We start from the raw sequence: 27,965 nt of genomic DNA, 5'->3' as shown, positions 1-27,965 counted from the left end.
ACACCCCAAAATTCGGTACGAACCCGAACTATACAGTTCGAGTTCGCTCATCCCTACAGGAAGGACATCACCTGGTGCTTGTCTTGGGGGGTGAGCCACGATGCGCTGGCATCCACTCTCCCAGGCTCCGGTTCCAAAGCTTCCCCGCCTGCCCGGGGCCCCTCGCTTTGGCCCAGCTGGCACTTTCCAGGTGTAAGGGTCAAGCCTGCCTGGCAGATCTGCCTGAGCATCTGCGCCAGATGCTCTTGGGGATCCTCCCATGTAGGACCGAAGATGGCAATGACCTCCAGGTATGCGACCAAGTACCCTTCAAGTCTCCTAAGCAGCTTGACCATGCGCTTAGAAGTGGCAGGGGCATACTCCATGCCTAACGGCATCTCGGTGGATGCAGTCCTTCTGGGCGTTTTGGTGAACAGCTCCCGGAAGGGGTGGCATTCCTGGAGGGCACCTGCCTCCTGCTAATGATGCGCCTGCATCAGATTCACGGGGAAGGCCTTCTGCCTCCCCCTGGTGTGGTCCAGGATGACTAGGTACATCCTGGCATTTAGCCGCTGGTGTGCGAGGTACGTGCCCTCCCAGGCAGCCTGAAGCTTATCCTGAGGTACGGGAACCAGTATCCACGCTTGCTGACCCACCCGGTGGGTCCTCTCACAAGCCATCTGGTCGTACCCCCGCTTCTGGTCAGTCTGGGCCTGCCCCATACTGTTGTGCACCAACCGCGACGAGGCCTGCGCCTTTTCCTGGAAGCGCATGACACACTCGATGATAGACACCCGAGGGGTGGCTACGTCTCCCGTCCAGGCCTCTGACTTAGCGGCCCCTGGGTATCTGGCCATTGGAATCTTGTGCGCAATCCACAAAAACTCCGTCCTGAACGGATAAGGTAGCACGAATTGTCGGTCTCTATGCCACGCGTCTGGTGAGCCCTGCTGGACCGTTTCCCGGCACAACCGTCCTTGGTCCCAGACTGCACTCTGGAGGTCTGAATCCCAGGGAGGCCGTGCCACCTGCTCCGTGAGAGCTTTCAAGCTGGCACTAGCCCCCTGAAGTGCCTGGTGGGACGTGGTCAGAATAGATGAGACTGCCACATCCCCTGTCAGTTCTACTACCTGCCAGTCCCTTGGCCACTCCTCTGGTGAGCCCTGCTGGACCGAGACCTGGTACAGCCACCCTTGGTCCCAGACCACCCGCTCAAGGTCTGATTGCGTGGTAGGATGTGCCGCTTGCTCCTTGAGAACATTCAGGCTGGCGTTAGCCACTACTGCCATCTGAAACCCCTGACTGGATGTGGCCAGAATGGACGAGACTGCCACGTCCTCTGTCAGGTCGCCGGGACCTGTCTCCTAGCCTCCGTCTGACTTGGCAGACACTTGGTCGGAAGAGGGAAAGCCATCACACCCCTGAGGTGGCCCAGCGCTTCCACTGCGCATGACAGCAGCTATGGCCGCTGCCACCGATGGTAGTGCCTGCTTCCCCTTGGCTTCCGACCAAGTCGCGAGTCCAGACGAACTAACCTGGCCCTCTAACATACCGGTTGTGGAGGAACCCTGCACTGAGGCTTTACCTAGGAGCCATACTTCTTTTGGGACAGGCTTGACCTCATTTGCATCCTCCTCCCCCGTTTGTCCCCTTAGTAGCCACACCTGAGGACAACAGGTTCCAGCATGCTTGCTGGCCACACCCTGGGGCCTCAGCACAGCTGACGTGAATGACCCCCTCCCCACTGAGAGGCACACATTACATCCCCCCTCGCCCATCAACAGGCATGTTATGTACATTAACAGTATTAACAGGGGTGGACATGACATCACATTCTGGGGGATCGGACCTCGGGGTGTCAGCGGCCACGTACTTAGACACAAGTCGCCCCAGGTCAGTCCCCAGCAAAACACTGGCAGGGATATTTGAGGATACCCCCACCTCCCTTACTCCTTGGCTGGCCCCCTAGTCCAAATAGACCTTGGTGACAAGTAGCGACGGTTCTACTCCTCCAATCCGGGAGACAGTAAGGGATCTCCCGGGCAATAAATCATGGGATGCCATCAGTTCATGCCGTACCAGAGTCATCTCAGCTCCGGTGTCTCAATTGTCAAGGGACCTCCCACCACCCCACACATTGGACGGTTTCCGGGTCAATGACTGGGACGGGTCCCTTGGGCGCTGGGGACACATGGCCTTAAAGTGTCTTTGCTGTTTACAGAGGTGGCAAAGTCGGTGTTCCCCCACCGACGTGGAAAGTGAAGCCGGGGCACAGTGTGTCGCCAGGCGACAGGTTTCAGGGCCTCTGAAGTCCAGTTGTTGGTGCATTTGTCGGCCAGGGCTGCTGTTGCAGAGGCCCCCTTTGGCTTCTGGTCACGGAGGTAATGCTGGAGGTCCTACGGGCAATCCCACAAGAACTGCTCTGTGGCAATGAGCTCCTTCAGCTGCTGGACGGTGGTGAGCTCCAATCCCGTGGTCCATTGGTCGACCACTCTCAGCAAGGCCCGCATGTGATCGGCCGAGCTCTGGGTAGGACCCCGCTGCAAACTTCTGAGCTTTTTCCTGTACGACTCAGGGGTTAAGTTGTACTGCCGGACCAGAGCCTGCTTGATGCCCTCATAGCTCAGGATGGTCTCGCTGGGCAGGTACCTGAAGATTTCAAGGGCTTTTCCCCTGAGACGTGGTGTTAGGAATCAGACCCACTGGTCCTCTGGCAGCTGGTACTGATGGCAGGCCATCTCAAACATGGCTGACAGTAAATATTAATCCATATTCCTCACATGAACCTACTAGGGTAAAGCACTTGGTGTGGATTACGTGTTTTTCTGCATGGATTTTCATGCAGAAAAACCACAGTGTAAGGCCTCATTCACACGACAGTGTTTTTTCACTGTCAGCAGGGGCGTAGCTAAAGGCTCGTGGGCCCTGGTGCAAGAGTTTAGCTTGGGCCCCCCCATCCCTTATTGCTTTATGGCCAGGGGCAGGGAAGCATATTTCCTTCCTGCTGCCTGAGGCAAAAATTGAAACTGCACCCCCCACCATCCCAAATTCTTGACCTAACACCTTCCCTCCAGCCAGAGGTGTAACTTGACCAGCATGCACCTTCTATAAAACAGGTGTCTTCTCATGTGGCACAAAGGTCTTTGGGGCCCCTCAGGCTCCTGGGCCCGGTAGCGACTGCTACCTCTGCACCCCCTATAGCTACGCCCCTGACTGTCAGTGATTTGGCTTCAGTGGTCCGTGTCCAATTTTGCTTCAGTTGTGTTTCCTTGTATCTTCCTTTTTTTATGTCTGACAGGGGAAAAAAAGGAAGGTTTATGAAAAGTGTAATTTTATTGCACCAAGGTCTTGTAGAAAAAAACGGACACGGACGACATACCAGTTGTGCATCCATTTTTTTTGACGGACCCATTGACTTGAATGGGTCCGTCCTCCGTTTTCCACTGGCAAAAATAGGACAGCTTATATTTTTTTGACGGACTGCAATCACGGACGCGGAGAGAAAACGGAGGACTATCAGTTTTTTTTCACAGCTCCATAGAAATGAATAGGACCTCCGCTAAACTGTGAAAAATGACGAAACGGATGCGGATGCACACAACGGTCGTCTGCATGAGGCCTAATACAGTACCAGCAAAATCCAAAATATAACACAAAATCCAGCTTCCCATAAAAAGCGTAGTTGACGTTATTTTTCAAATAAATAAGATCCAAATTGACAGAATGAAGATAGAGAGCGTTAACGTCTACACATTTCGGATCTTAAACAAATATAGGGTCCTTACTTATGTCATGAGTAAGGATCATATATTTATTCCATATCCGAAACACGTAGACGTTAATGCAATCTGTCTGCATGGTGTGTGAATGTTTTGATTTGCGCGATGGGGAGATACAGCAGTGGCCATCAGGATCTACGCGGGGGCCGGCCGGGTAAGTATAACCTGTATGCGGTGCCCTGGCATTTTGGGGGGCATTATAATTTTGGATAACCCCTTTAAGCCACCTGCACGGGGGAACGCACATAAGATCCACTCTGTTTCTGCAGCGTATCCGCAAATTCTAACTGCGTTTTTTGGTGCAGATTTGCTGCAGATCTCGCCCTTCCATTGAAAAGGGTGAAATCCGCAGCTAAAACCGCAAACATATACTATGACATGCAATTAAATGTGAAAACTGCAACGCAGGTCCAAATCCGCAAAGTGTGCATGAGTTGTGTGGTACTTGCTGGTACCGTTTGCCCTTACTCCTTCCGTCTCCCCGGGTCTCTGACATGGATGCAGTGGTCGTCAGCTGCTGCACCGATAGCATCGACCCTCCCCGCCCAGCAGCACAGGGAAGTGAAAATGAAATTGCCTGCCTGTGAGAATGGCTGCTGCGGGGGGCGGCCCCGCCAATGGGAAGCGGCGGAACAGCCTGCCCTCCCCGTGCTGAGCATGGAACAAACAACCCGGGGAGGGGGCCTCGCCGCTCGCAGCTCTCACTTTCCTCTCCTTGTTTTGCTTTCGATCTGGAGCCGTCACTTTTAGTTTTGATCCTGCGATCATTCACTACTGGTATGTAACTTGCATTTTCAAGCGCACCTCGCCGCCGAGCACACCTTCCGTCGGGGGAGATCGTTGATCCTCCCCAGCTTGTCTCTAGCAGTGTCCACATTTACTGCAAACACAGGAAGCGGCGGATGCCAAATGAAAGCCCGTAGAGGGACGCTGCTGGGGGGGCTTTAGGTGGGGGGCACAAATAAGGTGAAGTTTTAATGTCGCTTTTGGATGGAAGATCGCTGACGTGTCGGCCGACTGTTTGTCCTAGAGCTGCCTCCGCCAGATGACTATTATGGACGCCTGCAGGTATCACACTGGATCTCCTTTACATGCTTCATGTGTGTCAGTGGGAAGGGAGGGCAGCTATACTGGGAGCAGGAGCTGTATATGTCAGTGCTTGTATGAGATTGGAGCTATAAATACATGCACTGGATTTCATGGCCCCCCATGGGGTGCCCAGCAGCTGATGCGCACTTGTCATGCCCCCTAGTTATTTGCGATCTGTTGGTTTTGCAGAAACTTCTGGCAGGGCCCCTGCCGTCCTGCTGTATTCTGTTTTCCACCATGTCACTGGATGGAGTAGAAGCTGCGCGGGGCTGAAGTGGTTAAGGAGCTCAAGAGCGTCTTCACTCCTTTCAGTCCAGTAAGTTGGTTGATTGATGTGTCGGCTAGCCAATGAGCTTGCAGGGCTGAGCGCAGTCCGGCCAATCACTGCACTTGTTACACTTGAGAGGGAAGGAAGGTCTGTGTGCTGGCAACTTGTAATAAGCAGGGGGGAAGGGACTGGCAGGCCCAGGCTGGCTGCTGCTGAACACACTCATGTATGGAGGGCTGGCAGCCTCATGTAGTGAAGCCTCTGCACCCTGGTGTACAATCTGTAACCCCCACCTTTCATGTGGCACAGGGACCTTTGGACCCTTTCGGACACCACTGCTGTCCTTGCTTCCTATAGTCACGCCCCTGGAGCCTCACTGACCTGAAGGCTACACAAAGATCTGTTTGCAGAGGGATAGGACAGCGCCTGCCATTTATAGCATCACTTTTATTGCATACTCTATTCTGGCTTGTGTGCCGCTATGGTTAGGCCTATAGAGCAGGGTCACCTGATCCGAAAAAAATCATGGTCTTCAGTGAATGGGGGCTGTACAAAGTGGGCCGAACAATTAGGATTAAATAGGGGTTCTGGCCATATTGATCTTATCTGCAAAAGGGTACCAGTTTTTGGGGAACAAACTGCTGCAGCCAGTTACTGGCCTCAGAGGTGTATGGCATGAAGCTGCTGCGGCTAGTGGTTGGCTTCAGGGTTCACATGCCGTATACGGGTGTGTCACCACTGTAGCCAAAACATTACGGCCATAGTCCGGCAGGAAGTATGGATCGCTTACACTGGTCTGGAGGGAGCTCTGGAGGATATTTGTCCTTTTTCTTTATTTTTTATTTTTTTATTATTATTATTATATTTACTGCTTCCTTGCAGTTTGCTCCCCCAAAATTGGAACTTGGACACCCCCTTTACACTGGCCTAGAACTAGTCATAATAATGTTCATTCAGTTGAGACAATGTTTCAATGGGGCAGAGATAGACAAGTGGCACTAATCTGTGGAGGTGAAGGGTGTGCCCTACAGATAATACCTTATCGGCAACAAAAATGTAACGTCTGTGGTTGATGATTTATTTTTGGGCAAAGGTTTTAGGAATTTATATTCTTTCTTCAAAATAATAGCTAGCCGTTTCTATTGTGTGGACCCGTCTCTTTCCTTAGGATGCAGGAATTAAAAAAGAGCTATGCAGTTTTTATGCTTAATTTTTGGGGTGTTATTCCAAGGCTATATTCACACGACCGTATGAATGAGTCCGCATCCATTCTGTAATTTTGCGGAACGGGTGCGGAACCATTAATTTCAATGGGGCAGCAAAAGATGCGGACAACACACAGTGTGTAGTCCGAAAACGTGGTTCTGTTCCGCGGCCTCGCAAAAAAATAATAGAGCAATTGTGGACAAGAATAGGCATTATCTATGGTAGCAGCAGCCATGTGCAAGTCCGCAAATTGCGGATCGCACACAGGCCGGTATCTGTTTTATGGACACTACGGTCATAGCAGAAGTTGCACAGTTTTTTACTTGCATTTTCTCCTGACTTTTTTTTAATCTTTGGGAAGTGGCACATCCAGAACGTGTCGCGCCCAAAATCGCTATGTAGCCAAAACAGACAATGTGAAAAACAGTGTTTGGGTGTTTTATAGTTTCCTGTCAACCAGCATGTAAAATCTGGTCACTATGTCTGTTTTTTGTTTGTTTGTTTCTTTTAGCTCTGCTGACAAAGAAAAGTTTTGAAAGGAAAAAAAAAACAAACAAAAAACATGGTGTGAAACCATAAGGGTCCCTGCACTCATGAAATAGTGGCAGCGTTTTTGGTTCTCTAACAAAAACACCATATAAACTTTATTTACTGGATTTTATGGCATTTTTTGTGGCATTCTTTCAAAAATATTCGTGGATGACCTTTTTTTTTTTTTAAAGAGAACCTTTCACCTGGAAAAACATTGCGAACTAAGGGTCCATTCACACGTCCGTTGTTTCTTTCCTGATCTGTTCAGTTTTTTGCGGAACAGATCTGGACCCATTCATTTTCAATGGGTCCTGAAAAAAACATTGTGCTGTCCGATTTTTTTTTCAGGACCCATTGAAAATGAATGGGTCCAGATCTGTTCCGCAAAAAACGGAACAGATCAGGAAAGAAACAACGGACGTGTGAATGGACCCTTAGTATCATGACATATACAGGGATCTCACTGCACTTACTATTACCCATAGGCGCCTCTCCGTTCGGCCTCGATGTCCTCCGGTATCTTCGCTCAGTAGGTTATAGTAGGCGGAGACTTGGGGGACTTGGTTATGGTAGGAGGAGTCTGCCCTTGTTCTCCAGGGCGTCTCCTTCTCCTAAGCTGTAGCGCTGGCCAATCGCAGAGCAGAGCTCACAGCCTGGGAGGTTTTATTTTTCTCCTAGGCTGTGAGCTCTGCGCTGTGATTGGCCAGCACTACAGTATGGCTAGGTCTACACGACGACATTTGTCGCACTAATGTTGCGCGACAATTTTTATAATGGCAGTCTATGGTGTCGCACTGCAACTTGCGACATGCTGCGACTGCGATGCGACAGTCGCAGAAAATCCATTCGAGATCCATTCGAGACAGCCGATGGTATAAAAGGGACTCCTGACTTTACATTGAAAGTCAATGGGGACGGATCCGTTTGCAATTGCACCATATTGTGTCAACGTCAAACGGATCCGTCCCCATTGACTTGCATTGTAATTCAGGACGGATCCGTTTGGCTCCGCACGGCCAGGCATGTCATGTGCATGAGGCCTAAGGGTCATTTACTCAAGCCATTTTGGTGTATCCTAGTTTCAAGGGCCCTTTTTGCCACTTTTTTATATTAAGAGGTGTTTTTATGCTTTCCTTACTGCTTTGGAGTAAATTCAGTAACGTTTATGTCTGGAAACGGTCACGTCTTAAATTTAGGCTCATCCTTCGGCAGTCCAGGGGGAGGATCAAAGAGGATCTTTGAAAAATGACCCCCAATAGCTTCAACAAGGTTTCAGCGATATCAAACATATTCCCACGATAACGATATATATCGCAATAAAAACCCAATTACAAGAAAAACACTGGGGGCCACAAGGAGATATTATACTGTATGGGGGCAATTGACACGGCTGCTGCTGCGACAGTGATCTGTTCCCCCTGTGTCAGGTCAGTTGATCACATGATGTAAGGGGAGCAGGTTACCACTGCAGCGATGTCAAATTGGATGTTGATAGATGGGTAGCCGAGAGAGGCTGGGGAGCGAAGGTGCTGGGATCCCGCACTGGGGAGCAGGTCAGTATGCTTCCCTTTGCAGGTCTGATCAGAAGAGGGGTCGAGTAAATGCTGCACAGAATATAGAACAAGCAGGGAAGTCCGCACAGCTATACCCAACATACACGCACCTGCCTTGCATTGTGAGGGATCGTGCACTGAACACATAAGTCTAGGCTGTAGAGATCAGGGCTAGGGGCTGTGTGGTCACATGACTGCTTACAGCGCTGCCGCCCTAACCCAACATCTTTGTTGTGGGCAAAACAAATAATAAAAGAAGCAACGGTGTAAGGTGGCTGCACATTGCTTTTCTTTCCACTTATTACTCTTTAGCAGTGACTTACCACCTCACTAGGTCGCTGCTAGAGTTGAGCGAAGCGAGCTTCGGATGCCTAATCCGAAGTCGCTTCGTTCAAAAACTTCGGAATAATACTGTACGGAGATTCGTCTCCGTGCAGTATTAGAATGTATGGGCTCCGATGAGCCGAAGTAAGTTATTCACAAAGTTGTGCTTGTCTTTGTTGAATAACTTCTCTAGTTGATTTTTAAAGTGGAAAACCGACTAGTACCTCGAAACCGAAGCAGGTTTTCCACTTTAAAAATCATCTACTGAAGTTATTCAACTAAGTCACACGCTACTTCGTGAATAACTAACTTTGGCTCATCAGAGCCCATACATTCTAATACTGTACGGAGACCAATCTCCGTATAGTATTATTTAGAAGTTTGGAATGAAGCGACTTCAGATTAAGCATCCGAAGCTCGCTTCGTGCAACGCTACTCGCCGTGTCTGCATTATTCATAATGCACGCTTAGCCGCACTGCACATGTGAGGTGTAACTTTCCAGTCCAGCCCTCTCCTAACGCTCCGCTGACTGGACCCAGGAGCCGCTGAGTGAGGGCGGAAGCTTCTAGCCACGGCTCCGCTTCTTGTGGATCCTCTGGCTGTGGTCTCACTGATGCCGGGTGTTTTATTTTACGCCACAGCCTGAGCCTTGTATAGGAGAGGAAAAAGCAGGCCTAACGTCACATATACCCAGGTAATTAAATAGTGATATTGTCATATTGCTGTTTCCTAATACCGCGGCATATGGCCAATACCGTGTATCGCTCAACACTAGCTTCAACATGCTGTGGTTTTTTTTTTATGACACAAAATAGAAAAAATCCTGCTAGGCAAAAAGCACTTGTGTCTTGCATTTGATATTTCCCATGGAGATGGCATTTCTGTTTCTGTGTGTCTAATTTTGTTGGTCTGGTTAAATAGAATGTGTCATCAGAAAATGACTTATTGTTTAAATGACGTTTTTATGTTTAACATATTTTTAAAGAATTTTTGATGTTTTTAATTTTCCATGTTGCTTCCTAATAATAACTTCAGTTCTGAACCCGGACAACCCCTTTATGCAAAAACCATAAATTCTTGCAGTTTTTGCACTGGTCACTAAGCCTAATAATGTGCACCATTTCTTGGTCTGTACAGATCACTTTACTGCAGTTATATACCTTTCTACACCTTCCTATAATTATATCACCTCTGTGTACAGATAAGACGGGATCCACCATTCACAATAGATGATTGTCACAGCTTATCTCTCCTTTCCTTGTACAATGACCTCTGCACAGGACACAGAACATGCCCAGAAAACTCTCCTATAGAAGACAATGAGGTTCCCTCCTGACCATTGAGTCTATGGACCATGGGGCTGCTGTAAAGTAATTTTCTTACTGCTTTCTAAATGCTATAAAGCTCAGGCAAGATGTCCGCCTCCATAATCATGTTCAGGAATTAGAATAAAAAAAATCTGTAATTAGAAAATAAAATCAGATTATAAAAAAAGGAGATGTGTCACTATCTGGTTTTAAATGACAGCTTAAAATATTTCGTGACACATTTCCTTTAATAATGGTGTCATGTTATATATTCTTTATGCTGTTCTCTTTTCTATTGGGAAGTGTGACTTGAAAAATGCCCCCATACACAATAGTGTATGTGTATGGTTGGCTGAACTAGCTGTTCTCGTGGGTTGGGCAGACAGTCTAGTGTTTGTGTGGAGCTCCCGGCAATCCTCTGACGGATTATGTTGGGGGAGAGAAGGATTGGGCGAAGTGAACATGTATGCCATATCCTTTTGTTGTTCTGGGAGATAAGCCGCTGCCAGGGTGGCACGGTGGCATCTCCTGTCTCCCCAGTGAATACACATACATGTTCAGCTTAGCAGGAGGTGTATGTGTAAGTGGAAGCCGGGTGTGAGTTGGGCAAGATAGTTGTTGAATGTGTTGGTGGCCCTAAACTTCAGTGTTGCACATAGGGTAGCGGGACAGTCCGGTCTTTTGTCCAGAGCAGGGTGTGCATGTGTGCAGGGGTGTCCAACTTTTCCATGGCTCCACACCCAGGAGCTACAGACTGACTGGGGGTGAGAGAAGCCTCAGTCAGTCAGTCAGTCAGTACAGCCGGGCAACATACCACTCTTTGACTGACTGACGGTGAGAGAAGCACTCTCCGCACACAGCTTACCTTCGGGTCTCTAGGCCATTTTCTTTTCTATTTTTGTGTGGCACCTTTACTGAGAAGGGGCATGGCTTAGTTGAGTTTAGGGGGGCATGGCCTGCAATGTTCTCCTTTTTGGGGTGAAGCAAATAATGCCCTAGTTGCACAGTTCTTTAGTACAAAACCTGAGGCGTTTACTGTAAGGGCTCATAGACACGTCCATTCTTATTTCAACATATATTTTTATTTCCATCTCCCATCAGTTTTTTTTTTTTTTAAATCTTTTTTTGGGGGGGGACAATCCTTGTAGACCTTATCAGTTCTTTAGAATAATTTTTTGGCAATGTACATACAGTAATACATAATCACGTATAAAGATGACTTATACATATAAATACAAAAACAAAACAAAAAAAATGGAGTTGAGGTGTTGTTTTCTATACGGCATAGTAAAACAAGCTCTAGTAAGAGTAGGCTAAAGTTCATAAAATGTTTTGTTAGCCTTAGCCTTTCCCCCTTTATCTAATCAGTGTGTATAGAATGTATTATTTTTTTTTTTGCTTGTACTATGGATGTAGCTTTATCAATGAGCTCAGCTGTGGTGAAGGCTCCTGAAAAGTTCAGATTAAAGAGCTGAAGGGAAGGACACACCCCTGTGAGTAGAACAGCTCAAGAATGTCATCCTGAATGGGTTACTGTTCAGCTCTCAGCTCTTGGAAAACAGGTCTGACTACTGAAAGGCTTGAGTGTAAAATTTCACATAGGTCTAAGAACAACTAAGCACCATGCATGGAGCTTACATCAGAGGCATTCAGCTACAGTACATGCGGGACATTGTGTCTTTTGTCCCTATGCAAGACGTTTTACAGGTGTATGGTTGTCACACCTGTGAGAAAGGATGGAAATAGTCTTTATCCTCACATATGGTAACATTTTGAATGGTCACTTGGATCTATACTTGATATACATCATCTTGATGCCTTTACAGTGCATGTTCACACATTTACATCTAATACACGCATGGTGGTAGATTGGTATATCACATGACAGGCAGCAGCATACTGAAATAGGTGATGTGGTACAAAGGTTGGGTGAATATTTTGTCACGTTGGATTTTTTTTTTTTTTTTTTTTAACCTTCTGCTCTGATGTGTGGGCACAAAAAGTTGTTCTGGTGTCTATCTTTTGACTGCTCATTTTTTCCATTATGAAATGAATGCTTCTTATAGCTCCACATTAGTTCGGGTATTCTATTCAGTTTATAAAATACACACAAAAGTACCAATGGTGTCTGAATTTTAGCCAATGATGCCACCATAGCTCTGAAGTCGGTATTTTTCTTTTTTATTATATTGCCCAGGTCTGTGCAACACAGTTGTTGACATTTTACTAGGGCTTGCTGTGTCCCTTCAGAGGTAGGTAGAAAAGGGGGTTGGGTGGTGGAACCAGGTGCAGTGGAGATAAGAGGCACATGATGTCTTATCCCATTAATTTTCCCTTTTATATGGGTTGTCCCATTAAAGAGGACCTTTCACCGGTTTTGACATTTCAGAATCAGAACCTGGCACTGTAAGTTCTATCACATCTAGTAAACAGATAAAGTACCTGGCACTGTAGGGTAAGTCAACTTATCCTCTATCCACAGGAGAGAATATGTTTGCAAAGATAGGATATGTTTGCAAAATTCAGACCAGGGATCCACTGAAGTCAAGAGGTCTGCAAAAAAAAAGATGGGAGACAGGCTGGTCGCGTCCTTATTTTGAGGATCCGCGATTTGCAGCCTGCAAAATATATACAGTCGTGTGTATGAAGCCTTAGCAGTGAAGAAATTCTTTGTTTAGGTCTGAACCAAAAACTATGAATAACAAGATATGCTAAAACTAATGCTAAACATTGCAGCAAATTTATCAAAACTAGACTGTAAACCCCCTCCATAACACCATACGGTAATAGAGCCTTAGGAAAGAGGGTGGTCTGTTGCAGACCACCCCTCAAAATTACTTGGTAGACAATATCTTCAGATATGTCTCATGTATTGTTTTGTACTTTTTTTTTTCAGTACAGACGATTTATTGTTAGAATCTGAAAAAGGAAGTACACAAAGGAAGTTACCGTTTAGAGGTTTTCTTTTAATTTGTTATATAGTGTGTGAATGTCTGTATGTTATGTATGTGTTATATATATACACACACACATATATATATATATATATATATATATATATATATATATATTTTTATTTATTTATATATATATATATAAATATATATATAAATTACACACACACCCTGATCAACATTGAAATCAAAGCACAAAGAAGGAAAAGTCAGGGAATTGATAGACATGTTAGGGTACTTTCACACTAGCGTTTTTCTTTTCCGGCATAGAGTTCCGTCCTAGGGGCTCTATACCGGAAAATAACTGATCAGTTTTATTCTAATGCATTCTGAATAGAGAGCAATCCGTTCAGGATGTCTTTAGTTCAGTCTTTTTGAATTTTCAGGACGGAGATAAAAACGCAGCATGCTGCGTTTTTATCCCCGGCCAAAAAAACTGAACACTTGCCATTTTTTTTCCATAGTAATGTATGAGTGCCGCATTGACGGATCTGGTATTCCGGTCTGCGCATGCGCAGACCTTTTAAAAATTTTAAAAAATTGAATACCGGATCAGTTTTGCTGGATCACACCGGAAAAACGGATCTGGTATTGCAATGCATTTTTCTGACTGATCAGGCATTTTTCAGACAGGATCCTGATAAGGCTACTTTCACACTAGCTGCAGAACGGATCCAACAGGCTGTTCACCCTGTCCGATCCGTCCAGCCGCTATTTCGCCGTGCCGCCGGACTGCCACTCCGTTCCTATTGACTATAATGGGGGCGGAGCTCCAGCGCAGCACGGCAGTGCAAGGCTGACGGACTAAAAGTACTGCATGTCCGACTTTTTAGTCTGGCGGCCTCTCACCGCGAACTGCCGTGCTGCGCCGGAGCTCCGCCCCGTCCCCATTATAGTCAATGGGGACGGAGAGGCGGTCCGGTGGCACGGCGAAATAGCTGCAGGACGGATCCGACAGGGTGAACAGCCTGTCGGATCCGTCCTGCCACTAGTGTGAAAGTACCCTTAGTCTAAAAAATGCCTGATCAGTCAGAAAAAATTACATGCGTTTTCATACAGTTTGCCTGATCCGATTCAGGAATCAAACGCAAGTGTGAAAGTACCCTTAATGATATGCAAATAAAAAAATATTCAAAATATCTCAATTTATTCAGTATTGAGTTTGAACGCCATGTCCAAAAGTAGACGCACATACATGCCTTGGAATGTTCTGCCTCTCTGAATGCACTTGGGCACACAAATCGTCAAGATCCGCTGTTGGCAGCTCCCTCTGCTATCGCCAATCAGTGACCTCGCCAATGACATCACAGTTGTGCTCAATGAGAAACACGTCTGGAGATGCTGCAGGCAATGTTAGTATGTTTAGGCCACATAGGTTGACCAGAGTAGCATGTGGTCTAGTGTTGGCCTGTTAAAAAATGGCTCCTGGGACACTATGGAGAAATGGCTGTACTACTGGTTTCACGACCAGATTAATGTAACACTAAGCTGTTATTGTACCTGAAATGTAGACAAGAAGGTGGTGGCTACCATACATTAGGCCACACCACACTGTAATCCTAGGAGTAGGACTAGCATGACGTTCACTTATGAAGGCCTCTTTATGGTGTTGCCCACGTGGTCTCCAGATCAGACCAGTTATTATTGCTTCTGAAACAAAAGCGGGATTCATTGCTGAAGAGGATAGACCCCTTTGCCGTCTTGCTGTGCACCATGATCGTCTTTGAGAGCGTTGGCATGAGTTCAATGGAACACCTGTAGCTGGACATTTAGATTGTAGACCAATGTTGTAGGGTTGTTTCGATACCAAAATTTTGATTCTGTTTTAAAACCATAAAAAAGTATTGCGACATTCAATACCACGCAAAAAAAATAAAACCTAAAAAAAAGCTGCGTGCGTTCAGCATTTTATGGAACGTCCAGCCCATAATCGAACAGTCCTATCCTATTTTTTGGGGGGACAAGGTGACTAAAAAATATGGCGAATCACGCAGTTTGTATTTATATTTTTTCTGTTACGGTGTTCATCGCGTAGGAGATTTTTTAAAAATATTTTAATAGTTTGGACTTACCGGACGTGGCGATATGTAATATGTTTATTTATTGTTTATATATTTTATATGTAAAATTGGGAAAGGGGGTGATTTATACTTAAAGGGAACCTGTCACCGGGATTTTGTGTATAGAGCTGAGGACATGGGTTGCTAGATGGCAGCTAGCACATCCGCAATATCCAGTCCCCATAGCTCTGTGTGCTTTTATTGTGTAAGAAAAACGATTTTATACATATGCAAATTAACCTGAGATGAGTCCTGTATGTGAGATGAGTCAGGGACAGGACTCATCTCAGGTTAATTTGCATATGTATCAAATCGTTTTTTTTACACAATAAAAGCACACAGAGCTATGGGGACTGGATATTGTGGATGTGCTAGCAGCCATCTATCAACCCATGTCCTCAGCTCTATACATCTGTAAAAATTCTGTAAAGCATATTTGCTGACACCAGAATACCCCTTTATGGTACTTTCACACTAGCATTTTTCTTTTCTGGCATAGAGTTCCGTCCTAGGGGCTCAATTCCGGAAAATAACTGATCAGTTTTATCCCCATGCATTCTGAATGGAGAGCAATCCATTCAGGATGCATCAGGATGTCTTCAGTTCAGTCTTTTTGACGTTTTAGGACGGAGATAATACCGCAGCATGCTGCGGCTTTCTCTCCAGCCAAAAAAACTGAACACTTGCCGGAATGCCGGATCCAGCATTAATTTACATTGAAATGTATTAGTGCCAGATCCGGCATTAAAAATACTGCAATGCCGGATCTGTCCTTCCGGCCTGCGCGTGCGTAGACCTTTAAAAATGTTTAGAAAAAAAAAAGAAAAGAAACTTATCCGTTTGTCCGTATGACAAACGGACAGACGGATCTGTTCTTGCATCCGGATCCGTCTACAAATGCTGTCCGTTTGCACGCAGATTGCCGGATCCGGCAGTTTCGGCGACATAACTGTATGCCAGATCACTCTGCCGTAAGTGTGAAAGTAGCCTTAAATATATTGCTTTTCTCATCAGGTGACCTCAACATTTTTATTATTGACTGGAACAGGTGGGGTTCGTCTGTTGTTTTGTGAAATGCAGGACGTTTTACGCTGGTTGATCTTACTGGAGTAGAAGTGATTGATGTGCCGGTCGTAGTAATTGTGCCCCCTTTTAAAACCATAATGGGACCCTGTTCAAAATATGAAGATCATTATTCTCTGTACAGTTTTCCATCGTTGTTTCTATTTCTGAAGATGAAACAAGGCAACTTTTTGGCTGAGTTGTGTAAAACGAAACCGTAGTTATTTTCAGCCTTGCAACCCATGTGACAGGAAAAGGGTTAAAGCAGCAGTTTTGAGATGTGCTCTGTTCATTTCAAGGTGTGTTCGGACTTGTATTGATGTTTTACTAGAGGATAGCAAGTCCTAACAGAACTGGTGAGGAGCAGGAACAGTAGGGCACATTCAGAAAAATGAGATGGCGTTTTTGTGTCACTTTCTGTTGGCAACATGGTTACATTCTACTGGATTTTGTGGCATAGTGTCAAAAATGGCTCAGAAGGACGACAAGAATTTGGGTCGGTGTATAGCAGCTAGAAAAAAGTCAGCCTGTGCAGTTAGAGAAATGAGCCCAGCAGCTCTTTATACTGTACCCTGGTGCCTTGTGTTACGAAACTGTGCCAGATAGACCTTATACATGTAATTGTTCCATCTGACTGTAATCACTGGCATTGCTGTAAGTGGAAAATTCTCCGGTCAGTGTTATCAGATCTTCAGTCCAGGAATACCTTTTATCAGCCTTGTGTGTTTTTTTTTATTTATTTTTTTGTTTTGTTTTTACAACAGATGGAAAAGATAGTTACCATAGACACTGTCAGGGTATGTGCACAGGACAGTGGAGTTTATGTGGATTTTTGCGCTGTTTTTGCTGCATTTCCATGTCAAAGCCACACAAAAATCTGCATGTGTTAGGCTACTTTCACACCCGCGTTCTGGGCGGATCCGTCATGGATCTGCAAAAAACGGATCCGTTACAATAATACAACCACATGCATCCGTCATGAATGTATCCGTTTGTATTATCTGTAACATAGCCAAGAGGGATCCGTCATGAACTCCATTGAAAGTCAATGGGAGACGGATCAGTTTTCTTTTGTGCCAGATTGTGTCAGAGAAAACGGATCCATCCCCATTGACTTACATTGTGTGCCAGCATCCGTTTGGTTCAGTTTCCTCAAGCAGAAAGCAAAACGCTGCAAGTTTTGGTGTCCGCCTCCAGAGCGGAATGGAGGCTGAACGGAGGCAAACTGATGCATTCTGAGCGGATCCTTATCCATTCAGAATGCATTAGGGCAAAACTGATCCGCTTTGGACCGCTTCTGAGAGCCCTGAACGGATCTCACAAACTGAAAGCCAACACGCGAGTGTGAAAGTAGCCTTACTTGCAGATTTGTCACGGATTTAGATGTAGATTTGCCGGGGTCCTAGGACCCTGCATTTTTCTTTCAGGTTTTGATATTGAGCAGAGGATCTCAAAACCTGAATTAGAAGGAGCTGTTTCATTTAATACACCCTGATGGCTCAGTTTCAGCAGGATCTGGTTGTATTAAATCAAAACTGAAGAAATCTGATCAGGCATAAAAAACATTGTTAGGGTACATTCACAATAGCGTCACTGGATTCCGGGAGGCAGTTTCGTCACGGAACTGCCTGCCTGATCGGGTAATCTGTATGCAAACGGATACCATTTGTAGACTGATCCGGATGCGGATCCGTCTCACAAATGTATTACAAAACAGGATCCGTCTCCCCGATTGTCATCTGTAAAAATGGATCCGGTATTTATCTTTTTCCCATTTTAAAAGGTCTGCGCATGCACAGACCGCAAAACCAGATCTGTTTTTCCGGAACACTTAGGGACGGATCCGGCATAATGCATTTCAATGTAAAATAATGCAAGTGTTCCGGAATTTTGGACGGAGAGAATAGAGCAGCATGCTGCAGTATTTTCTCCGTCCAAAAACTGTACAGTGACTGAACTGAAGACGTCCTGATGCATCGGATTGCTCTCCATTCAGAATGCATTAGGATAAAACTGATCAGTTTTTTTCCGGTATTGAGCCCCTAGGACGGAACTCTATACCGGAAAAACGCTAGTGTGAAAGTACTCCAAGTCAATAATGGGCGCCTGATCCATGTTTTATTTATTTTTTGTTACAGAAAAAAACTGATCCGACACCATTCACTTAGGCCTCATGCACAACCATTCCATGCATTGGGGACCTTCAGGATTATGGACCCATTCAAGTGAACTTGTGTGCATGAGCCCTTACATTGATTTTCATGCCTGATCAGGTTTGTTCAGTTTCGCAAACCGGACACAGAAATGCAGCTTGCAGCGGTTGTGTGTCTGCCCCCAAAACGCAGCCTAATTAAACTGATCAGTTTTCTCCACATTGACAATGAATGGGGACAAAATTGATCCATTTAATTCAGGTTTTAAGATCCTCTGCCAGATCTTAACACCTGAATTAAAAATGCAGATATGAAAGTAGCCTTTACATGGGCAGAAGCGTCCCCTCCCATCAATCTCCTGCTCGCTAGCGGAGGAGACCTCTGCTGTTACATGCAGCAATCTCCTTCTCAGTATAGGGATGAGCGATCACAAATGCATTGCTCCTCCCTATGCTGTCTCACTGTTTGTTGGCAGCAGAGTGCCTATTACACGGTGCAATCTGTCCCCGGAAAACACGTTAAAAGATCCCGATTACCTGATGAACGAGCGTTTGCTTGTCCATTGGGTAATCGGCAGCAGTATTATACAGCAAGATGATCACTAACGAGAGTTAGTACGAACGCTCGTTAGTGATCATCCTAACAATAATCTGCCTGCGTAGAAGGGTCTTTATTATGGCAAAGGGGAAAATCTTCACAAAAAATTGATATGCTGCAGTTTCACAACACTCACTGCAGGTCAAATTTCAGCACCATGTACATGAGATTTAGAAAATGTCATCTGCGTAGTTTGTTCTATATTCTACGGCAGACTTTAAAAGTCCATATACCTTTAAAGGTATTTTGGAGTGATTTTCGTTTTGATTTTAACCACTTCATCACCGCCCATAGACTATAAATGTCCCATGGGTTGTTTAACTCTGAATGGACGTTTTAGAACGTCCATTCAGAGATGGCAGCTGCACTATAATTGTGCAGCTGCCCACAGTGGTGCCTGCTGTCGGTGACAGCAGGGCACCCTAGAGAGAAGGCAGGGACAGTGTCCAGGTGTCCCTGCCTTCTAGATCGCTTTATACAAAATAAAAAATTGTGTTTTATAAAATAAAGAAATTCCCCAATTAAATAATTAAAAAAAGTTACAAAGATAAAATAGACATTTGGTATTGCCTCGTCCGTGACGGTCGGATCTATGAATATATCACATGATTCACCCCGTCCAATAAACACCATAAAAATAAATGTGTCAAAAAAAGCCATTTTTGTCACCTTACATCAAAAAAAGTGCAACACTAAGGCCTCTTTCACACGGCCTCTTTCAGTTTTTTTGCCCAGATAAGAGCCGGGTGCGTTGCGGGAAAATGCGCGATTTTCCCACGCGAGTGCAAAACATTGTCATGCGTTGCACTCGCGTGAGAAAAATCGCGCATGTTTGGTACCCAAACCCAAACTTTTTCACAGAAGTTCGGGCTTGGGATTGATGTTCTGAAGATTGTATTATTTTCCCTTATAACATGGTTATAAGGGAAAATAATAGCATTCTGAATACAGAATGCATAGTAAAACAGCACTAGAGGGGTTACAAAAAAATAAAAATTATTTAACTCACCTTAGTCCACTTGATCACGAAGCCCGGCATCTCCTTGTGTCTCCTCTGCGTTGAACAGGACCTGGGGTGAGCTGCTCCATTAAATACCGGTTAAGGACCTGCGATGACGTCACTCCGGTCATCACATGGTACGTCACATGATCTTTTACCATGGTGATTCACCATGGTAAAAGACCATGTGATGACCGGAGTGACGTCATCGAAGGTCCTTAACCGGTATTTAATGGAGCAGCTCACCCCAGGTCCTGTTCAGCGCAGAGGAGACACAAGGAGATGCCGGCTTCGCAATCAAGTGGACTAAGGTGAGTTAAATTTTTATTTTATTTTTTTAACCCCTCTAGCGCTGTTTTACTATGCATTCTGTATTCAGAATGCTATTATTTTCCCTTATAACCATGTTATAAGGGAAAATAATATTGATCGGGTCTCCATCGGGTCTCCTAGCAACCGTGCGTGAAAATCGCACCGCATCCGTACTTGCTTGCCAATGCTATGCGATTTTCACGCACCCCATTCACTTCTATGGGGCCTGCGTCACGTCAAAATCTGACAATATAGAACATGCTGCGATTTCCACTGAACGCACAAGTGATGCGTGAAAAACAACGCTCATGTGCACAGCCCTATAGAAATGAATGGGTCAGGATTTAGTGCGGGTGCTATACGTTCGCCGCACGGATCGCACCCGCACGGAAAACTCGCGCGTGTGAAAGGGGCCTAAGTGATCAAAAAGGCGTATTTCCCACAAAATGGTACCAATAAACCGTCATCTTATCCCACAACAAATGAGCCCCTACATAAGAAAACTGCTCAAAAAGTTTAAAAAAACTATAGCTCTCAGAACATGGAGACATTAAAACATCATTTTTTTTTGTTTTCAAAAATGCTATTATTGTGTAAAACTTAAAGAAAAAGTATACATATTAGGTATTGCCACGTCCGTAACGATCTGCTCTATAAAAATGTCACATGACCTAATCCCTCAGGTGAACGCTGTAAAAATAAATAAATTAAAACTGTGCTAAAACAACCAATTTTTTGGTCACCTTGCCCCATAAAGTGTAATAATAAATGATCAAAAAATCATATGTACCCAAAAATGGTACCAATAAAAACGTCAACTCATCCTGAAAAAAACGAGCCCCTGCACAAGACGATCGGCAGAAAAAATAAATAAAAAATGGCGTTCAGAAAATGGAGACACAAAAACATAAAAAAAAATTCAAAAATGTTTTATTGTATAAAACTGAAACCTAGAAAGTAGACATATTTGATATCATTGTGTCCATAACAACCTGTTCTATAAAGATAGCACATGATCTACCCTTTCAGATGGATGTTGTAAAAAATAAAAACAGTGCCAAAACAGAAATATTTTAGTTTCCTTCCTCTCAAAAATAAAAGTGATATAGAGCAATTAAAAGTCGTGTACCCCAAAGTAGTACCAATAAAACTGGCACCTTATCCCCTAGTTTCCAAAATGGGGTCACTTTTTGGGAGTTTATACTGTAAGGGTGCATCAGGGGGACTTCAAATGGGACATGGCATCTCAAAACCAGCAAAATCTGCCTTCCAAAAACCATATGGCGCTCCTTTTCTTCTGCGCCCTGCCGTGTGCCCTTACATCAGTTTACGATCTCATGTGAGGTTTTTATGTAAACCGCAGAATCAGGGTAATAAATATTGAGTTTTGTTTGGCTGTTAACTCTTGATGTGTTAAAGAAAAAAATGGATAAAAATTTGCCAAAAAAGTGAAATTTAGAAATTTGATCTCCATTTTCCTTTAATTCTTGTGGAACACCTAAAGGGTTAACAAAGTTTGTAAAATCAGTTTTTAGTAACTTGAGGGGTGTAGTTTCTACAATGGGGTCATTTATGGGGGTTTTCCACTATGTAAGCCCCACAAAGTGACTTCAGACCTGAACGGGTCCTTTAAAACGTGGGTTTTGGAAAATTTCTTAAAAATGTAAGAATGCCTTCTAAAATTCGAAGCCTTCTAACATCCTAAAAAAATAAAATGACATTTACAAAATGGTGCCAACATAAAGTAGACATATGGGGAAGTTAGGTAATAAATATTTTATGAGATATCACTTTCTGTTTTAAAAGCTGAGAAATGTAAATTTGTAAAATTGCATTTTTTTTTTAAATTTTGGGTTAATCTGGGATCTTTTCATAAATAAAGGTGAAATATATTGACTCGTTACTTATGAAGTACAATGTGTCACGAGAAAACAATCTCAGAATGGCTTGGATAAATAAAGGTGTTCCAAAGCTATTAACACATAAAGTGACACATGTTAGATTTGCTAAATTAGGCCTGGTCAGGAAGGGGGTAAATGGCCGCTCGTCAATTTGCCAGTCTAAGTGTGCCGCTGATCACCCGATGAACGAGCGAAACCCTCAGTAGCGATCTCTAGTCCTCATACTGTGAAGGAGATCCTTCACTGAACGAGCAGCCGACTGTTGGGAAGGAAGGCTTCCTTCTTTACAATCAGCTGTTACATCGGGATGTGTAAACCCGCCTTTAGTTGACGCCTCATCTAATCGGGAATGTAATGTAGCAATGTAAATGAACAATAACAAGAAAACAGCAAAAATATTCAGCAATTTTTTTTGTGCAATTGAAAGTCTTTTGAACGCAAACACCTTTCTAAATCGTTTCTTGCTGAAAATTGTCAGGTTCAGCCAAAGTTCCTGTCCATCTGTGTACTTCGCCTCAGGCCTCATGCATGGAACTTTTATGGCACCGCACAAATTACCTAGGGTAGTGTACTACAGAGTCCCTCTGGGTGCCAATGTATGGTGCCTCTTTATGGCACAACATTACAGAGTGTTTCCCATAATCTCAGTTTACCTCGCATAAACAAATCTTCATGATAAGATGACAACTTTACTGTTATGTTCAACTTGGACCTCAAACTAACAGTAGACCCAGGGACGTGGGCCTTTACAAGAATTGATAAATAAACCTACCTAGGAATTAAAGAGTCGCTATACTCCTATTATACTTAGGCTACTTTCACACTAACGAATTTCAAATAATATTGGAGATATGGCACTCAATATCTGGGAATTTTGCTCAAAACAAGTCGCTTTATTGATGCAATAAAATACTTAAAATGTCATACAAAGTACGTAATTTGTACAGAAATTAAATAACATAATGATAAAAAGTCACAATTGACAATATAAAAAATTACTTATAGTGTATATATAAATACACATCTGACAGCAAATGGATACTTGTCTGTAATCTGATTGAATGGGTCCAGAGAGTTAAATTCTCAGCACTAGAGCACTGAATGTGTTATTGCTCAATAGTTTTCAATGAGAAATTGATCGAATGTCACCATTAATTCGGTATAAAATAATCACCGATTATCATTATTGTAGTGCAGTCGCAGGATTTTCGGATTTAATAGTAGAAGTTATTCCGAATATGCATATATCACAGTTCATGGAACTTAACGGATTACAGTTCAGAAGATGTTAGCTCTAGGTGGCGTCCCACCTTTTTTCAAGCTATTTAAATCCCTTACCTCCACTTCTCAATACGGTTTGTTCAGTCACCGTTTCCTCAGCGTCCCAAATATTCGATTTCTCCTTGCTTGTAAGTCAGAGTGTCTCACTCTGAGGAGTTTTCGAACTTGATGTAGGACGAGTTGATCACTTAGGAGGTTATTGGTAAGGGAGGTGTAGCTGTAGATCTCCTTGCGTACGCCAAAAATGGTGGTAATGTGGGGTCCAGGTTCCTCCCAGACGCGTTTCGAAGTCCCAAGGGGTGCTGACTTCTTCCTCAGTGGTGACCTGGCTCCCCCTAAACCACCTTTTTTATACCATCTTTGTTAATTGGGAAATCTGGAACCAATTAACAAAGATGGTATAAAAAAGGTGGTTTAGGGGGAGCCAGGTCACCACTGAGGAAGAAGTCAGCACCCCTTGGGACTTCGAAACGCGTCTGGGAGGAACCTGGACCCCACATTACCACCATTTTTTGGCGTACGCAAGGAGATCTACAGCTACACCTCCCTTACCAATAACCTCCTAAGTGATCAACTCGTCCTACATCAAGTTCGAAAACTCCTCAGAGTGAGACACTCTGACTTACAAGCAAGGAGAAATCGAATATTTGGGACGCTGAGGAAACGGTGACTGAACAAACCGTATTGAGAAGTGGAGGTAAGGGATTTAAATAGCTTGAAAAAAGGTGGGACGCCACCTAGAGCTAACATCTTCTGAACTGTAATCCGTTAAGTTCCATGAACTGTGATATATGCATATTCGGAATAACTTCTACTATTAAATCCGAAAATCCTGCGACTGCACTACAATAATGATAATCGGTGATTATTTTATACCGAATTAATGGTGACATTCGATCAATTTCTCATTGAAAACTATTGAGCAATAACACATTCAGTGCTCTAGTGCTGAGAATTTAACTCTCTGGACCCATTCAATCAGATTACAGACAAGTATCCATTTGCTGTCAGATGTGTATTTATATATACACTATAAGTGATTTTTTATATTGTCAATTGTGACTTTTTATCATTATGTTATTTAATTTCTGTACAATTTACGTACTTTGTATGACATTTTAAGTATTTTATTGCATCAATAAAGCGACTTGTTTTGAGCAAAATTCCCAGATATTGAGTGCCATATCTCCAATATTATTTGAAATTCTTTACTTTCTGGTGTTTGGAGTTCACACCTAGATATTGAGCACCTCTCCATCCTACGGAGTAGTAGAGCCACTCCATTTTTGTAAAAAATTTTTTACTTTCACACTAACGTTTTGGCTTTCCGTTTCTGAGATTCGTCATGGGCTCTCACAAGCGGTCCAAAACGGATCAGTATGCCTCCGATCAGTCTCCATTCCGCTCTGGAGGTGGACACCAAAACGCTGCCTTCAGCGTTTTGCTGTCCGCCTGATGAAGCGGAGCCAAACGGATCCGTCCTGACACACAGTGTAAGTCAATAGGGACAGATAAGTTTTCTCTGAGACAATAGAAAACGGATCCGTCCCCCATTGACTTTTAATGGTGTTCTTGACAGATCTGTCATGGCTATAGAAGACATAAATAATACAACCGGGTCCGTTCATGACGGATGCATGCGGTTGTATTATGGTAATGGAAGCGTTTTTGCAGATCCATGACGGATCCGCAAAAAAACGCAAATGTGAAAGTAGCCTTACAATCATTGTATACTTAAAATCCCATATGCCATATACTGTATGTTACTGTTCCTCAAGATGACTGCACTTTTTCTTGTTGATGTCATTCATCTTTTTAATTTTTTTTAATGTCAAATATGTCTTTATAATTGAGCTATAGCGACCCTATTATTCTTTTGGTTATTTTGGTGTTTGCTAATTGCGAGTCAACTCGTTTCCTAGGGTATTTACTTATTGGTAACCCCTTGTGTGTATTTTTGCACTCCCATAGTAGGTAACCATTTGTTGCATTACAATAATTGGTTGAGACACTGTCCTTGCCCTAAGACTACCCACATACAGTGTGGATTACATGCAGTTTTTCCGGGCAGATTTTCATGTGGAAAAACTGTAGCATAATACAGTACCGGCAAAGTGAATGAGATTTGACAAACACTTTGCGTATACAGTGCCTTGAAAATGTTTCCATATGCCTTGAACTTTTTCCACATTTTTTTCTCGTTACACCCACAAACTTAAATGTTTTGTTTTTTTTTGGGGGGGGGGGGGGGGGGGGGATTTTATGTGATAAATCTACACAAAGTAGAAAGTATGTGTGAAGTGAAAAAATAATACATGGTTTTCAAGATTTGTATTAAGCACCCTGACTTTGTAGGACCACATTCTGCTGCAATTACAGCTACAAGTCTTTTGGGTAAGTCTCTACCAGCTTTGCACATCTAGAGGCTGAAATTTTTGCCCATTCTTCTTTACAAAATCGTTCATGCTCAGTCAGATTAGATGGAAAGCGTTTGTAAACAGCAATTTTCAAGTCTTGCCACAGATTATCAATGGGATTTTGGTCTGGACTTTGACTGGGCCAGTCTAACACACGAATATGCTTTGATCTAAATTATTCCATTGTAGCTATGGCTTTATATTTAGGGTGGTTGTCCTGCTTGAAGGTGAACCTCCACCCAGTCTCAGGTTTTTTGCAGCCTTTACCAGGTTTTCCTCCAGGATTGCTCTGTATTTAGCTCCATCCATCCTCCCATCAACTCTGACCAGCTTTCCTGTCCCCGCTGAAGAGGAGCATGGCTACAGCATGAATCTGCTACCACCATGTTCAGTGGTTGATATGGTGTGTTCAGTGTGATGTGCAGTGTTAGTTTTTCACCATGCATAGTGTTTTGCAATTAGGCCAAAAGGTTCAACTTTGGTCTCACCTGACCAGAGCACCTTCTTCCACATGTTTGCTGTGTCCCCTACATCGCTTGTGGCAAACTGCAAACAAGACTTCTTATGGCTTGTTTTCGAAAATGGCTTTCTTCTTGCCACTCTTCCATAAAGGGCAGATTTGAGTACATGTCTAATAGTTGTCCTGTGATCAGATTCTCCCAACTGAGCTATGGATCTCTGCAGCTCCTCCAGAGTGACCATAGGCCGCTTGGCTGCTTCTCTAATTAGTGCTCTTCTTGTTGGGGTTGTCCGTTTAGGTGGGCGGCCATGTTTTGGTAGGTTTGCACTTTTGCCATACTCGGATGATTGATTGAACAGTGCTCCGTGAGATGTTCAGAGATTGGGATATTTATAACTAAACCCTGCTTTACATTTCTCCACAACTTTATCCCTGACCTGTCTGGTGTGTTCCTTGGTTTTCATGATGCAGTTTAATCACTTATGTTCTATAACAAACCTATGAGGCCTTCACAGAACAGCTGTAGTTGTACTGACAATAAATGACACACAGATGGACTCTGTTTACTAATGAAGTGACTTCTGAAGGCAATTAGTCACATTTGGATTTTATTAATCAGAATACAGGGGGCTGAATACAAATGCACGTCACACTTTACAGATTTTTATTTATTAAACATTTTGAAAACAATGTATAATTTTCGTTTCACTTCACACATTTCTTACTTTGTGTTGGTTGTCTCACATAAAATCCCAATAAAATACTTTGTGGGTGTAATGTGGAAAAATGTGGAAACGTTCAAGGGGCATGAAATCTTTTTCAAGGCACTGTATTTTCTGTGCAAAAATTGACCTGCCAGTTTTGAAATCTGCACGTCAATTGTTTTTGCTAATTTGTAGTGTGGATTTCACAGAGCTTAGGGCAAATCTGCATCAAAACCCGCAACTAACACATGCAGATTTTGGTGTGGATTTGGTGCAGAGAAATGTACATGGAAATCTGCATCCGTGTGTAGGTATCTTAAGGGTGCCTTTACACACAGCAGATTTTGTTGTAGATTTTTTTTTTTTTATCTTTAAAATCATCATTTCTGTTTCTTTAAGTGGGGTTCTTTGGAAGGCAAGCAATAAAATCTGATGGTTGATGTGGGATGTAACAGAAAAACTACTACACGTATAGTATGAGGTTTTTGTTGAACAGATGTTTACTTCTGTGTGAAACCCAGAAGTTTCAGTTGCCCTTTAATTTGCTTAGCATGCTTAAACCACTTATTTCTATGTGATTAAGGAAAAGCACACGTATGAAGACGGCTCCTTTCTTAGGTATTTCTACCTTTTACCTGGACTTTGTGGTTCCTTTCATATGCTTGGAGCTCAAGGTGAGCGAGTCTTTGCCTTTAGCAGATTTGAGCTAGACATACACATTTTATGTATATTGGAAGAACTGGCTGTTTTTTTGGAAGGTTTGGCCAACCATAGGCGGGGGGGGGGGGGGAGAAGAGATGTCTTGGGAGATAAAGGTTGGGCCCTCTGTATTTCAATTGCCCGATCATGTTTGTTTTGGGGGAGGTAAAGCATCCACCAAAGCAGTCAGTCAGTTGCTTAGGCTACTTTCACACTCGCGTTTTGGGTGGATCCGTCATGGATCTGCAAAAACTGATCCGTCACAATAATACAACCGCATGCATCAGTCATGAACAGATCCCTTTGTATTATCTGTAACATAATAACA

The 27,965-nt window shown here is 43.8% G+C and overlaps 1 protein-coding gene across 5 annotated transcripts in view; it reads left to right on the top strand.

Annotated features, from left to right (window-relative positions):
• Positions 1–4,388: 4,388 nt before the first annotated feature.
• The window catches only part of IRF2 (interferon regulatory factor 2), a 100,202-nt gene continuing 76,625 nt past the window's right edge, over positions 4,389–27,965 (top strand). The window contains exons 1-2 of one of the 5 annotated variants that reach the window (XM_044297487.1): positions 4,389–4,535; positions 5,037–5,163. The gene's annotated coding sequence lies outside the window, so the exon portion shown is untranslated. The other 4 variants (XM_044297478.1, XM_044297462.1, XM_044297470.1 and 1 more) reach the window with 4 other exon arrangements.

The sequence above is a fragment of the Bufo gargarizans genome, chromosome 1 (genome assembly GCF_014858855.1).
Source record: "Bufo gargarizans isolate SCDJY-AF-19 chromosome 1, ASM1485885v1, whole genome shotgun sequence".
Taxonomy (NCBI): Eukaryota; Metazoa; Chordata; class Amphibia; order Anura; family Bufonidae; genus Bufo; species Bufo gargarizans.
This window is presented reverse-complemented; position numbering and strand designations above follow the sequence as displayed.